The following is a 14053-nucleotide window of genomic DNA, read 5'->3' on the forward strand; positions in this document are numbered from 1 at the left end:
GGCGTTTCCACCTCCGGTGTGGGCAACGGCAGACAGCTCAATGCATCGGCACAATTCTCAGTGCCAGGTTTGTGGTGAATGATATAATCATAGGCAGATAATGTCAGCGCCCACCTCTGTATGCGGGATGATACATTGTTATTGATACCTTTGTTTTCCAAAAACAATGAAATGTTCCAGTTCAAACCGAAGACCAAACAGATACTGATGCATCTTTTTAACTCCACACACACAGACTAGTGCTTCTTTCTCTACTATGCTGTAAGCTCTTTCCGCCTTTGACAAACTTTTTGAAGCATATGCAACAAGTTGTAATTTGCCCGACTCATTAGCTTGTTGGAGCATGCAACCAATTCCATATGACGAAGCATCACAGGCCAATATTAGACGCTTAAGATCATAATGTACCAGCAGCTTGTTAGAGCAAAGCAGATTAGTAGCTTTCTCAAAAGTTCTATCTTGATACGCACCCCAAACCCAGTTGTAGCCTTTTCTTCGCAGCATGTGCAGTGGCTCTAATAAGGTGCTCAATCTAGGTAAGAAATGACAAAAGTGGTTGAGTAGACCAAGGAACGAACGCAGCTCTGTCAATTTCTGAGTCTTGGGTGCATTTATGATGGCCTTAGTTTTCAAGTCCGTAGGCCTGTTACTATCAGCAGCAATTTTCCTCCCCAGGAATTCGACTTCCGGTGCCATGAAGATGCACTTCGAGAATTTCAGTCTGAGTCCCACTTTGTCCCGACGATGTAGAACCTCTTCCAGGTTGTTCAGATGTTTGGCGGAGTCCCGACCTGTGACCAGTATATCATTTTGGAACACGACGATTCTGGGGACGGACTTCAGTAGACTCTTCATATTCCTCTGAAATATGGCTGCAGCCGAGCGAATTCCAAAAGGGCACCTGTTGCAGATAAACAGTCCTTTATGAGAGTTAATGCACGTAAGATTATTCCACCTCCTGTGTCAGATCCAATTTTGTGAACAACTTCCCCTCGGCTAGCGTTGCAAACAGGTCATCAGCCTTCGGTAACGGGTATTGATCCTGTTTCGAAACTCGGTTGATCGTAACCTTGTAGTCTCCACAAATCCTGACAGTGCCATCACTTTTCAACACAGGAACAATGGGGCTGGCCCATTCATTAAATTCGACTGGTGATATGATCCTTTCATGCTGGAGTCTCTCCAGTTCGATTTCGACCTTTTCCCTCATCATGTACGGAACTGCCCGAGCTTTATGATGGACGGGTCTTGCATTCGAGTCCACGTGAATCTGCACCTAGGCTCCCGTGAAATTGCCGATGCCTGGTTCAAACAGCGAGGGGAACTTGCTCAGTACTTGAGCGCATAGAGTATTCTCCTCTGACGATGCTTTGATCTCATTCCAGTTCCATTTGATTTTTTTCTAACCAGTTCCTGCCAAACAGCGTTGGACCATTGCCTGGAACAATCCATAACGGTAAATCGTGAACTGCACCATCATACAACACCTTCATTACTGTGCTGCCAATCACCGTTATGAGTTCTTTAGTGTACATACACAACTTGGCAATGACTGGACTCAGCTTAGGCCTCACAGCCTTAGTATCCCACAGCCTGTCAAATGTCCTCTGGCTCATTATTGATTGACTCGCACCCGTGTCCAATTCCATCGATACCGGCATACCATTAAGTTTTATATTAATCATTATCGGTTGGCTCTTTGTTAGGAACAAATACATTCCATACACTTCCTTCTCTGATATCTCAGATTGCATATCTGGATCCGCGCTAGACTGGTCATCATCCTCCACATGGTGTGTCGCAGCACACTTGCTCAGTTGTGGACACATGCGCTGGGGATGCCCCGCTCTCGAACAGCCTTTACAAATATACTGTTTAAACCGACACTGATGATGCCGATGATTTCCCCCACAATGTCAAGATGGTGATATTGGATTCAATCTCGTTGGCGGACTTTGAGCAGCCACAGGTTTCGCGTACGCATTTGGGTGGGCCCTGCCATTTGCAGCTCTGTCAAACGACGATATTATCTTGTTTACAATACTTGCCAAGTTCTGATTTTTCAATGATATCTGCTTTAAGCTTTTGTCCGTCGTCATGCATGATTAGGCAATCGTGATGGCCTTGCTCAAATCCAGCCAGTAGCTTGAGCGGGATCACCTCGTGGTTGATGCTGATTACAAAGAGGACCCGCGGCATGCCTGCCAACGCAGTTTCGAACTTACATGGTCCAGCTAGACGTCTTAGGTCGGCAACGAATTCCAATACATCTTGGCCCTCAGAACGAACGTGCGTATAGAATCGATATCTTGAGATGGTGATGCCTTCATCTGGTTTGAGATGGTTACGTACCAGAGCACACAATGTTTCATAGTCCTTGTCCGTTGCAGTTAAGGGTGAGAAGAAATTCCTAATGAGTTCATAGATTTTCGGACCGCAAACCACGAGGAGGACGGCCCAGCGCCGAACTGCGTCTGCCTCTTTCTCCATTTTGTTGGCCACGAAGTACTGGTTCAAGCGGGCTACAAAGTCTGCTCAATCTTCTTCTTCCACAAATCACTCCAGAATTCCAATTGTGCTCATTTTTACATGTGAATGTTCTTGTTACCTCGTCGCCAAATGTTGTGTATGAAATAACTCAATAAACTGAATACTGTAAACTCCGAACAGGTACAAACCTGGTTCTACTTTATTAGGGCCCAAAGTGATTACATTACAAGATGGCTGGCCTTGTATACCTGGGCCGCACACATGTGCACACAGCCCAATGACCTCTGACAGTGGCTAGTAAACCCAAGCATACATACATGACACCTATCAAATTATTTTATCGTATAAAACACCTCGATTAGGTTGCCCCTCAACCTACTATACTCAAGGGAATACAAGCCAAGTTTATGCAATAAAAACAGAATGCTGGCAATCTCAATGGGTCAGATAGCATCTGTAGAGAGAAAAGAGTTTTTCTCTCCACAGATGCTGCCTGACTCGCTGAGATTTCCAGCATTCTCTGTTTTTATTTCAGATTCCAGCACCTGCAGTATTTTGCTCTTGCCAAGTTTATGCAAACTGTCTTCATAATTTAACCCTTTACACCTTGGTATCGTTCTGGTGAACCTTCACTGTACCCCTTCCAAGGCCAATATATTTTGATCTTGATACTGAACACATTACTCCAGATGGGGTCTAACCTATGCTCTGTACAACTGAAGCAGCACTTTTTCAGTTTTGAATTATAACCTGATTGAGATAAAGGCCAACATACCATTAGATATTTATTATTTTTATAGCTGTGCATGAGCTTTTAATGATTTGTTTACATGAACACCAAAATCCCATTACTCTTCCACAGATTCTAGTCTCTCACCATGAGGAAAATATTCAGATTTGTCTTTTTCAGAACCAAAGTGCATGGTTGCTTAACTACACAAGTGGAACCTTTGCCATTTAGGGTATGCATTGGTTTTATAGGATAAAAAATATTTATTTGAATACAGTTTTCTGTAGGTTTATCCATCAACAATTCAGTCCAGTGTATTGTGACCAATTTATTTCTCACTTTAAGTTTGCCTAACTTAAATTTAAAACCTTGGTTTGGGCCTCTCCCTTCTCCCTCTCAAACCTAACATCAAATTCAATCATATCATATTACTGCCAGATTGTTGACTAATTTTGGTTTGTTACTCATCATTAAATCCAGTATGGCTGCTCTAAAATAACCTTGGCAGCTCTAAAATAAAATAGTTTTTAAAAAACTGTCCCGAATACATAGTAGAAATGCATTTCTTTTACTACTTGAGCTATTCTGCTTCCCCCAGTCTATGTGAAAATTAAAATCTATTAAAACCACATTGCGTTACATGCTTCCCTAATCTCCGTATTTATACGTTCCCGCACTACATCACACCTTTCTGGAAATCTGTAGACAACGCCTATCAGAGTCTAGCATCCTTTGTTGTTCCTTAATTTTGCCCATGGTGTTTCAACTGCTTGATCAGCCTTACTGAAATCTCTTTTCCTACTGTGGCAACTGTGTCTATTCTTAACATTGTTGTTGTTATGTATGGAGAAAGAGTCAGACTGAACATTGTGAGCTCAAAGTAAAGTGTGACTGTAATCTTTTATTGCAGGTCTCCAGAGTTCCTCTCCAACCTGTGAGGCCTCCTCAAATACCTGTGCTCCCAAGGGATCATCATATCCCTTCGGACTCCAGGGGATGAGCCCTCTGGTAGCTGTACAGAGTAAATATAAGTTGACGTATATAACAACACTCCCCCCCCACCCCGCCCAAATTCAATAGTGTAACTATTTACAATGTGAGTCGATCTGGGGCCCTTCTTGCTCTGGTTGATCGTCTCGGTGTGACAGCTGGTATTGTTGAATCATTTGTTGGGCCCTTGCTGGGCTGCTGTGCAACTGGCCTTGCTGGGCTGCCTGGTGTGTTGGTTACTGCTGGGCTGCTGTGGATGATGGGTTCTGCTTCGTGGTCAACTGTGGTGTCGGTTGCCACTGGTGTGTATGTTGAGGGATCAAAAAAGGTAGGGTCCAAGGAAGGATGCTCAGGATAGTCCATGAATCTGAGTTTGATTTGGTCCAAGTGTTTCCAGTGAATGAGGCCATTTGAAAGTTTGACCTGAAACACCCTGCTGCCCCTCTTTGGCCACGGCAGTGCCGGGAAGCCACTTGGGACTTTGTCCATAATTCAATACAAATACAGGATCATTGATTCCAATATCGCATGACACACTTGCGCTATCATGGTATGTACTTTGTTGAAGCCGCCTGCTCTCTACCTGTTCATGGAGATCAGGGTGAACTAACGAGAGCCTTGTCTTAAGTGCTCTTTTCATGTGCAGTTCAGCAGGTGGGATCCCAGTGAGCGAGTGGGGTCTCATGCGGTAGCTAAGCAGGACTCGGGATAGGCGAGTCTGCAGCGAGCCTTCAGTTATCCTCTTCAAGCCTTGCTTGATGGTTTGCACTGCTCTTTCTGCCTGACCATTGGACGCTGGTTTACATGGGGTAGACGTGACATGTTTGATCCCGTTACGGATCATGAATTCTTTGAACTCAGCACTGGTAAAACATGGCCCATTGTCGCTCACCAGGACACCAGGGTAGGCTGTGTGTGACAAACATAGCCCGCAGGCTTTCAGTAGTGGCAGCCGACGTACTAGCCGACGTTATCTTACATTTAATCCACTTGGAGTATGCATCTACAATCACAAGGAACATTTTACCCAAGAACGGGCCTCATAGTCAACGTGTACCCTAGACCATGGTTTGGAGAGCCAAGACCATAAACTTAGCGGTGTCTCCCTGGGTACATTGCTTAACTGCAAGCATGTATCACATCTGTAAACGCAGGAATCTATGTCGGTATCGATACCGGGCCACCACAGGTGGGATCTGGCTATCGCTTTCATCAGTACGATGCCTGGGTGGGTCCTGTGGATGTCATTGATGAAGGTGTCTCTTCCCTTCTTGGGAACCACTACACGATTGCCCCACAGAAGGCAGTCTGCCTGTATAGACATTTCATCTTAGCGCCTCTGGAACGGCTTTATCTCTTCCTGCATTTCCACTGGAACACTGGACCAGCTCCTGTGAAGCACACTGCTTTTGACTAGAGATAATAAGGGGTCCTGCCTTGTCCAGGATTTGATCTGCCGGGCAGTGATGGGTGATTGCTCACTCTCAAATGCTTCCATAACCATGGCAAAATCTGCGGGCTGCGCCATTTCCACCCCCGTGGTGGGCAATGGCAGTCTCCTGGGAGCATCGGCGCAGTTTTCTCTGCCTGGCCTGTGGCGGATGGCGTAGTTGTATATGGACAATGTGAGCGCCCATCTCTGGATGTGGGCCGATGCGTTGGTATTTATCCCTTTACTCTCGGAAAACAAGGATATGAGTGGCTTATGGTCAGTTTCCAATTCAAATTTTAGCCCAAACAGGTGTTGATGCATTTTCTTTATCCCATAGACACATGCTAACGCTTCTTTCTCAATCATGCTGTAGCTCTCTCAGCCTTAGACAGACGCCTGGATGCATAAGCAACCATTGCAGTTTCCCGAAATCATTAACTTGTTGCAATACACACCCGATGCCATATGACGACGCATCGCATGCTAATACCAATCGCTTACATGGATCATACAACACAAGCAATGTGTTTGAGCATAATAATTTTCTCGCTTTTACAAAGGCATTTTCTTGGCTTTTTCCCCAAACCCATTCGTCCCCTTTTCCTAGTAAGACATGCAGTGGTTCTAACAGTGTGCTGAAACCCGGTAAGAAGTTACAAAGTAGTTCAGGAGTCCCAGAAACGACCGCAGCTCCGGCGCGTTCTGTGGCCTCGGTGCATTCTCGATTGCCTCCATCTTCACATTAGTGGGCCTGATGCCATCTACTGCAATCCTCCTTCGCAAGAACTCCACTTCAGGTGCCAGGAAAATGCACTTCGAGCATTTTAACCTGAGCCCCACGCAGTTGAGTCGACTAAGAACCTCCTCCATGTTCTGCAGATGCTCGGCTGCGTTCCAACCTGTGACCAAGATGTCGTCTTGGAAGACCACGGTGTGTGGGACCAACTTCAGTAAGCTTTCCATGTTTCTCTAGAATATCGCCGCCGCTGATTCAATTCCAAACAGGCATCTTTTATAAATAAAAAGACCTTTGTGCGTGTTGATGCAGGTGAGGCCCTTCGATGATTCCTCCAGTTCCTGCATCATGTAGACTGAAGTCAGATCCAGCTTCATGAACGTCTTTCCTCCCGCCAGCGTTGCAAAGAGATCTTCGGCCTTTGGTGGTGGGTATTGGTCCTGCAGGGAGAAATGATTGATCGTTACTTTGTAATCGCCATAGATTCTGATGGTGCCATCTTCCTTGAGGATAGGAAAGATTGGGCAGGCCCACTTGTTGAACTCGATCGGTGAAATGATGCACTCTCGTTGCAGCCGGTCTAGCTCGATCTCTACCCTTTCTCTCATCATGTACGCTACGTCTCGCGCCTTGTGATGGATGGGTCATGCCCCCGGAATTAGGTAAATCTTCACTTTTGCTCCGTGGAATTTCCCAATGCCTGGTTCGAACAGCGAAGGGAACTGGGCACATGATGTGTCATCAGCGGGTGATAGCGCTCGGCCGTCGTCCCAGTTCCGGCGTATTTTTCCCAGCCAGCTCTTGCCAAGCAGCATGGGACCATTGCCGGTACCACCCAGAATGGTAACTTGTGCACCGCTCCATCATAAGAGACCTTTACGGTCGCACTGCCAATTATGGGAATCAGTTATTTCGTGTAAGTTCTTAGTTTCGTACGAATTGGAATTAAGACTGGCCTTGAGGCCTTGTTGCACCAGTCTTTTGAAAGTTTTTTTGCCCATGATGGACTGATTGCCCCGATGTCCAGTTCTATTGACACCGGGAGTCAATTTAGTTCAACATTCAGCATTATCGGGGGACAATTCGTTGTGAATGTGTGCACCCCATGTAACTCTGCCTCCTCAGTCTGAGGCTCTGGTTTATTGTGATCCTCCATGGATCTGTTCTCCTCTGCAACATGGTGGTTTGCAGGTTTAACAGGATTAGAAGCTCACCTGCACATACATTGGAGGTGTCCCATTGTTCCACAGCCCTTGCAAACATACCCTTTGAATCAGCATGAATGGAAATGATGATCACCCCCACAGTGCCAACAAGGTGTTAATGGCCTTGCATTCATCACCCTTGATGGTGGACTCTGAGACATCATGTGTGACCTGACCTGTACGTTGCTATTCTAAAACAATATCACTTTGTTCACAATACTTGTAGCAGCACTTGTATGCTGAGAGATTTGCTTCGTATTATCACTGGTGGCAATGAACGCCTGGGCTATCACTATGGCTTTACTCAAGGTTGGGGTCTCTACAGTCAAAAGTTTGTGAAATATGGTTTCGTGGCCAATGCCAAGTACGAAAAAGTCTCTGAGCATGTGCTCCAAATGTCCTTCAAATTCGCAATATCCTGCAAGGCTTCTTAGTTCGGCAAAATAACTCGCCACTTCCTGGCCTTCAGTCCTTTTGTAGATGTAGAACCAGTACCTCGCCATCAGAACGCTTTCCTTCGGGCTCAAATGTTCTCGGACCATTGTGCACAAATCATCATACGATTTCTCCGTGGGTTTCGCTGGAGTGAGCAGATTCTTCATGAGATCATACGTTGGTGCCCCACAGACGTTGAGGAGGATCGTTCTTCATTTGGCAGCGTTCTCTTCCCCATCTAGCTCATTGGCCACGAAGTATTGGTCGAGTCGCTCCACAAAATTTTCCCAATCATCTCCCTCCGAGAATTTCTCCAGGATGTCCACTGTTCTCAGCATTTTTGGGTTCACTATTGTATCTTGTCGCCAGTTGTTAAGTATGGAGAAAGAGTCAGACTGAACACTGTGAGCTCAAAGTAAGTTTGACTGTAGTCTTTTATTGCAGGTCTCCAGAGTGTCTCTCCAACCTGTGAAGCCTCCTTAAATACCTGTGCTCCCAAGGGTTATGGGATCCCTTGGAACTCCAGGGGATGAGCCCTCTGGTGGCTGTACAGAGTAAATACAAGTTTACATATATAACAGTTGCTACTGCTCTTTTCCCAAATTCCCTCTCCTATCTATAGCCTAGAATATTTAGGGGTCGAAATTCAGTTGATTACGCATGCTGATAATGCCGGTGTTAGGTACTAACTGGGAGTTAGGCATCTGTGAGTGGCACTCGGTGCTGTTCACGCCTGATCCGAAATTCACTTGAAATTTTTTGGGGGCGTAAAAACGTAACGTACCGCTGGCTAATGCCATGGAAATCATGACATCAGTATGCGTGCAACTCCTCCTTGGCGTCTTTCTTGCCACATTCACTTTTGCCGCCTCACTTAACGGCTGGCGTCCATGATGTCTGAAAAAGTTAGACTGCACAAGGTGGAGAAAAAAATCAGGGGCATTACTTAAACGTAGTTGCAGCCGGAGCTCAGAGGTCTTGATCAGTGCTGAGATCGATGCTCTCACAGACAGTCGGGTGTTGGTGTCGCACTGCTGTTGCCTCCTCAGATTGACTACTAGTATCTGGGACACATTGGCTGCCATCTCAACTAACTTTGAAATCTCTAGCTTGTTATGACCTGTGCCTAGTGATGGGGGCAGTGGTCGGACACCACATTATCCTGTGGCGCCGACTTGAAAGGCGCCGACTACAGAGACAACTTATGGCAAATGTGGATCCTCCCCAGAGGAGAGGCCCTTGACAGCGGGGCAGGAGGCCGTACACACGCAGGGTTTACCGTGCGCATTACTCTTATCTTGAGATGTCCAAGGAGCAGTGCTTAAGAAGGCTAAGGTTGTGCAGGGAAGTGGTCATGGAACTTTACAACTTTCTGTGAACATACCTGGCAGCTGACATTGTCACTAGGACCTCATTGACAGTGGCAGTGAAAGTGACAGTTGCACTGAACTTCTCTGCTACTGGCTCCTTCCAGTTCACCTTCCAGTCTCCTGTAGGCGATGTATGCAACATTTTGCAGTTTGCACTTCATTGCTGCATTCGCCAGGTGTCCGACGCTCTCTACAGCAAACGATTCGACTACATCAAGTTCTGCATGTCAAAGGACCTGGATGAGCGCACCCGTGCCTTTGCCAAGCTAGCGGCCTTCCCCAGGATTCAAGTAGCTATTGATTGTATGCATGTGGCCCCAAAAAGGAGAGATATTTTGGAAGCGCAAGGGATTCCATTCCCTCAACGTACAGTTGGTCTGCGATCAGTGGCAGATGATCCTAGCTGTCAATGCCCAATAGAGAGAGAGAGACTGGGAGAGAAAGAGACTGGGGAGGGAGAGAAAGAGACTGGGAAGGGAGAGGCAGAGAGAGATGGGGGGAGAGTGAGATAGACTGGGGGGAGAGAGGTAGAGAGACTGGGGAGGGAGAGAGAGACTGAGGAGAGAGAGAGACTGGGGATGGAGAGACTGAGAGAGACTGGGGGGAGTTTGAGAGAGACTGGGGAGCAAGAGAGACTGGGGAGGGAGAGATAGAGACTGGGGAGGGAGAGAGAGAGACTGTGCAGAATGAGAGAGAGATTGGAGGAGATTGAGAGACTGGGGGAAGAGTGAGAGAGAGAGAGAGAGAGAGAGAGAGAGAGAGAGAGATTGGGGAGAGAGAGAGAGAGAGATACTGGGCAAATTGAGTGACTGGGGTGAGAGTAAGAGAGAGAAAGACTGAGGAGAGAGAGAGAGAGACTGGGGTGAGAGAGAGACTGGGGGTAGAGTGAGAAAGACTGAGGAGAGAGAGAGAGAGACTGGGGAAGAGAGAGCTTGGGGAGGGAGAGAGAGAGACTGGTGAGGAAGAGGCAGAGAGAATTTGGTCTGAGAGTGAGAGAGACTGGGGGGGAGGGAGAGAGAGAGAGACTGGGGAGAGAGAGAGACTGGGGAGAGAGAGAGACGGGGGTAGAGTGAGAAAGATTGGGGGGAGAGTGAGAGAGACTGGGCGGTAGAGAGAGAGAGACTGAGAGAGACTGGGGGGAGAGAGCTAGAGACTGGGGAGGGAGAGAGAGAGAGACTGAGGGAGAGAGAGAGAGACTGGGGGAGAGTGTGAGAGAGTGGGGGGAGAGTAAGAGACGGGGAAGAGAGAGAGAGTGGAGCAGGGAGAAAGAGTCAGGGGAGAGGGAGATAGAGGCTTTGGAGAGGCTGGGGGAGAGAGAGCCAGACTGGGGGAGAGGGTGGGACTGGGGGAGAGTAAGAGAGAATGGGGGGAGAGTGAGAGACTGTGGAGAGAGAAAGAGAGAGGGGCAGAGAGTGAGATAAAGACTGGGGAGAGGAAGAGAGAGATTGGGGGAGAGAGAGAGAGAGACTGGAGGAAAGTGAGAGACTATGGAAAGAGAGAGAGACTGAGGGGGAGAGAGAGACAGACTGGGGGAGAAAGAGAGGACACAGGAGAGAGGATCGGAGGGGAGAGAGAGAGAGGGAATTGAGGGAAGATGGTTCACGTTCCTCCAACCCCATCCCCTTTACACCCACACCCAATTTCTCGGAAAGCTTGTTAGATGTGTGACAAGTGACATCATTGGAGTGGATGAAATCTGGAAGTCACGACACTGTCACTATTCAGTTAGCAGTTAGCAATCCGGGACCCACACACAATGCCCCATCTATGGCGGGAGGGAGGGGGACGGTGGGTAAGGGCAGGAACTTGGGCTGGGGTGGGGAAGGAACTTGGGCTGCAGGGATCAGGAACTTGGGCTGGGGAATGGGGCAGGAACATAGAGAAGGCAGGACGTCTTAACCTGTGCAAGTGAGCTCTCTACTGTCTGGAGTCGGCAGTCAGACAGTCTCAAATTACACATCGCAAACTCACTGGTTACGTAGGCAGGGCGGTTCTAATTACACATTCCAGGGAAGCTGCTGGGTATGTCTTATCCTCCAAGGTTACCAATCAGCAATCAGGTCATGTGATCAAGGAGACCAAATCAGAGCATTTTTCTGTTGCAAATTACCTTGATAACTGTCCCCACCATACCCATGGTCTTTTTCTCATGCTTTTTGATTACTGTGCAGATTTTCCCCTGCCCTCCCCCGCCCCCGCCACCCCCAACTAGATTTAATCTTTTCCCATTGCCTTATTTTTATTTACCTTTTCCGTAAGGACACAGGTGCCTCTTTGGTTTAGGTGAAGGCAATACCATATGTACAGCCTTCATCAGCCCTAAAGATGGTCCAATTGTCCCTGGAGTCTGAAACCACATGAAATTTCTGCACCATCCTTCCAGCCACACATTGACAATCCTAATCTTTCTCACCTTGTGTGGTCCAGCATGTGACACTGAGTAATCCAGAGACTATTACCCTGGAGGTTCTGCTTCTTAAATCTAGAATTTAGATTCTCAAAAATCCTTTGCATAAACTGAAGCCTACTCATATCTATGGCATGGGTTCCCAGATGAACCATGTTGTAAGGGGTGGTTTTTGGGGGCGTCAGCTTTCCCTTCTGACCTTGTATGAGCGGTTTCAAATCACTCCCACACCCTTGGTTCTAGACGCTGGAATTATGAAGGGACTGTGGCAGACTTGGACAGACAATCGGTTTCAAGGTAGGAAGTAGGTATGGCTTTATTATGTTTAAAAGGAAGTAAAAGGCACACCTTTAATAACACACACACAGAATAGTGATACCAATACACACTGAGGGGTACAACACATTGAATAAAATGTCAAAATACAGCCTGTGGGGAAAAGAATACAGCTTAAACTCTAAATGGGGTAAAGAGGAGAATGCAGATACATTTACACAAGTTATCCCAGCCTCCCCCTCCCAATTCCCCTAACCAACTAAGTTATAGCTCTGGGGGTTCAGGGGGCTATGCTCACCAATCTCTTTTGATAGTTGTCAGTGAATCACGGTTTCGGGGTTCGCTGCACTTGGCCTTCTAGGCGAGCCATACCCCTGATGGAGGACAGGACTTTGGACTGCGTAGTCTTCAGTTGGGGTGAGTCCGTTGATGCGGTAAGTTGCATTTTGGATGTATGGGGTAAGTACCCACTTTCTTTGGTTCGGAATAGTTTTAGTTAGTCCCTTTTGGTAATTTCTCATCCGTTGGTCATTCAGAAGTAGATTGTAGAGTAGAAATAAATGTCGATTCTTTGGTTTTTGCTGAGTTGGTTTTGGTTGGTCGTTTCGCTGGTTGTGGTGGCTCGGGTTGTCAATTTGGTTGCCTCGTGCTGTTGGTGTGCTCGGTCAGTCTTTGATGATTTCTTGCAGTTTTCTCCACTACTCCATTTCTTCACTCCCCACCTCTGGTTGCTTGATGTTCTTTTCCTTGTAAAACTGGGAATAGCTATACCCCAAAAAGGCTTCCTTATCTCCCACCAAATCTAGTCCAGCTCTTTGTTTCAAGGGAGCTGCTCATTAGTTTTGAGCTATCTTCTTTGTCAGAATTTGTTGGGCTCGTTCAGCAGTAATTTGATTATGATGTGTTAATGTGGAAAATCACCGGTTGGCATTGTTGAAGCAGTGTTTAAACTCTTGGGCCATTGGGCTGGGCCTGTGATTTCTATAGGTCTACTTGCACATGCATACCACTAATGGTCTCCGGTGATTAGCCTGATAGCTCTTTATGCATTTCTTGTCACTAGGGAGCGAATTTTTATGTCTCACAGTTCTTGTTAGTTATCGATCGACTCATTCTCCCAGACAGATTGAATTAGCTCCAATACCCAATTCCTGAGTGAAGTCCCCCACTCTGTTCTGGCAGTCTGTTCCAAAAATGGTCCTTTAGAGATCTTAAACTTGTAAAGCTCTTATGTATCTTCCTCAGAGTTTTTCCTAGGATACCAAATTGTTCATCGAGTTCCAAATTAAATTTCCTTTCCTATGAGTCCAAACATTGGTGGGGGGGGGGGGGGTCTCCATGAATGCATCCCCTTTTATCCCCTGCAGGCCTCGTCTGCCCCTTTAAACTTATTTATGTCCCGAAGATTTTCCTTCCATTTTAAAAGTCCAGAAAGGGATTCTTCTTCTCTGCAGGGGAAAGGTACAAGGAATCTTTGCGAAATATTGGTAAATTCTACAATGCTTGCCCTTCCATTCCAGAACCTTTTTGTTTTATTCACTTTGTGATATCCTGAATCCTGGTACCTGGGTAGCAATATACCATTCGGAACTCTGGATCACATCTACTAAGAAAACTACCTAGCCACTGATTATAGAATGCTACAATCAGTATTTCCTTATTCTTACTACTTGTACTGTTTACCCCTGTGCCTACAGTCTGTCATGGTTATCCTCCTCTAGATCATCTTACTTCATCAACATTACTGGTACCCAAACCTATTATACAAATACAGCTCCACAGAGCATTTCTTTTGTACCCCATCTTTTGAGACTTGCCCTGTCTGACAATGGTCACCATATTTCCCTTACCAGATTATCGATTCCTAGCAACCTATGGGGTAGGCAGCCTCTGGAACATCTATTCCAGAAAACATTCTCTTCTCAAATCTATTTTAAAGCTATCTGCTGAACTAACAGATCCTCTCAAATAAAAATCAGTCA

Source organism: Pristiophorus japonicus, chromosome 4, assembly GCF_044704955.1.
Source record: "Pristiophorus japonicus isolate sPriJap1 chromosome 4, sPriJap1.hap1, whole genome shotgun sequence".
NCBI lineage: Eukaryota > Metazoa > Chordata > Chondrichthyes > Pristiophoridae > Pristiophorus > Pristiophorus japonicus.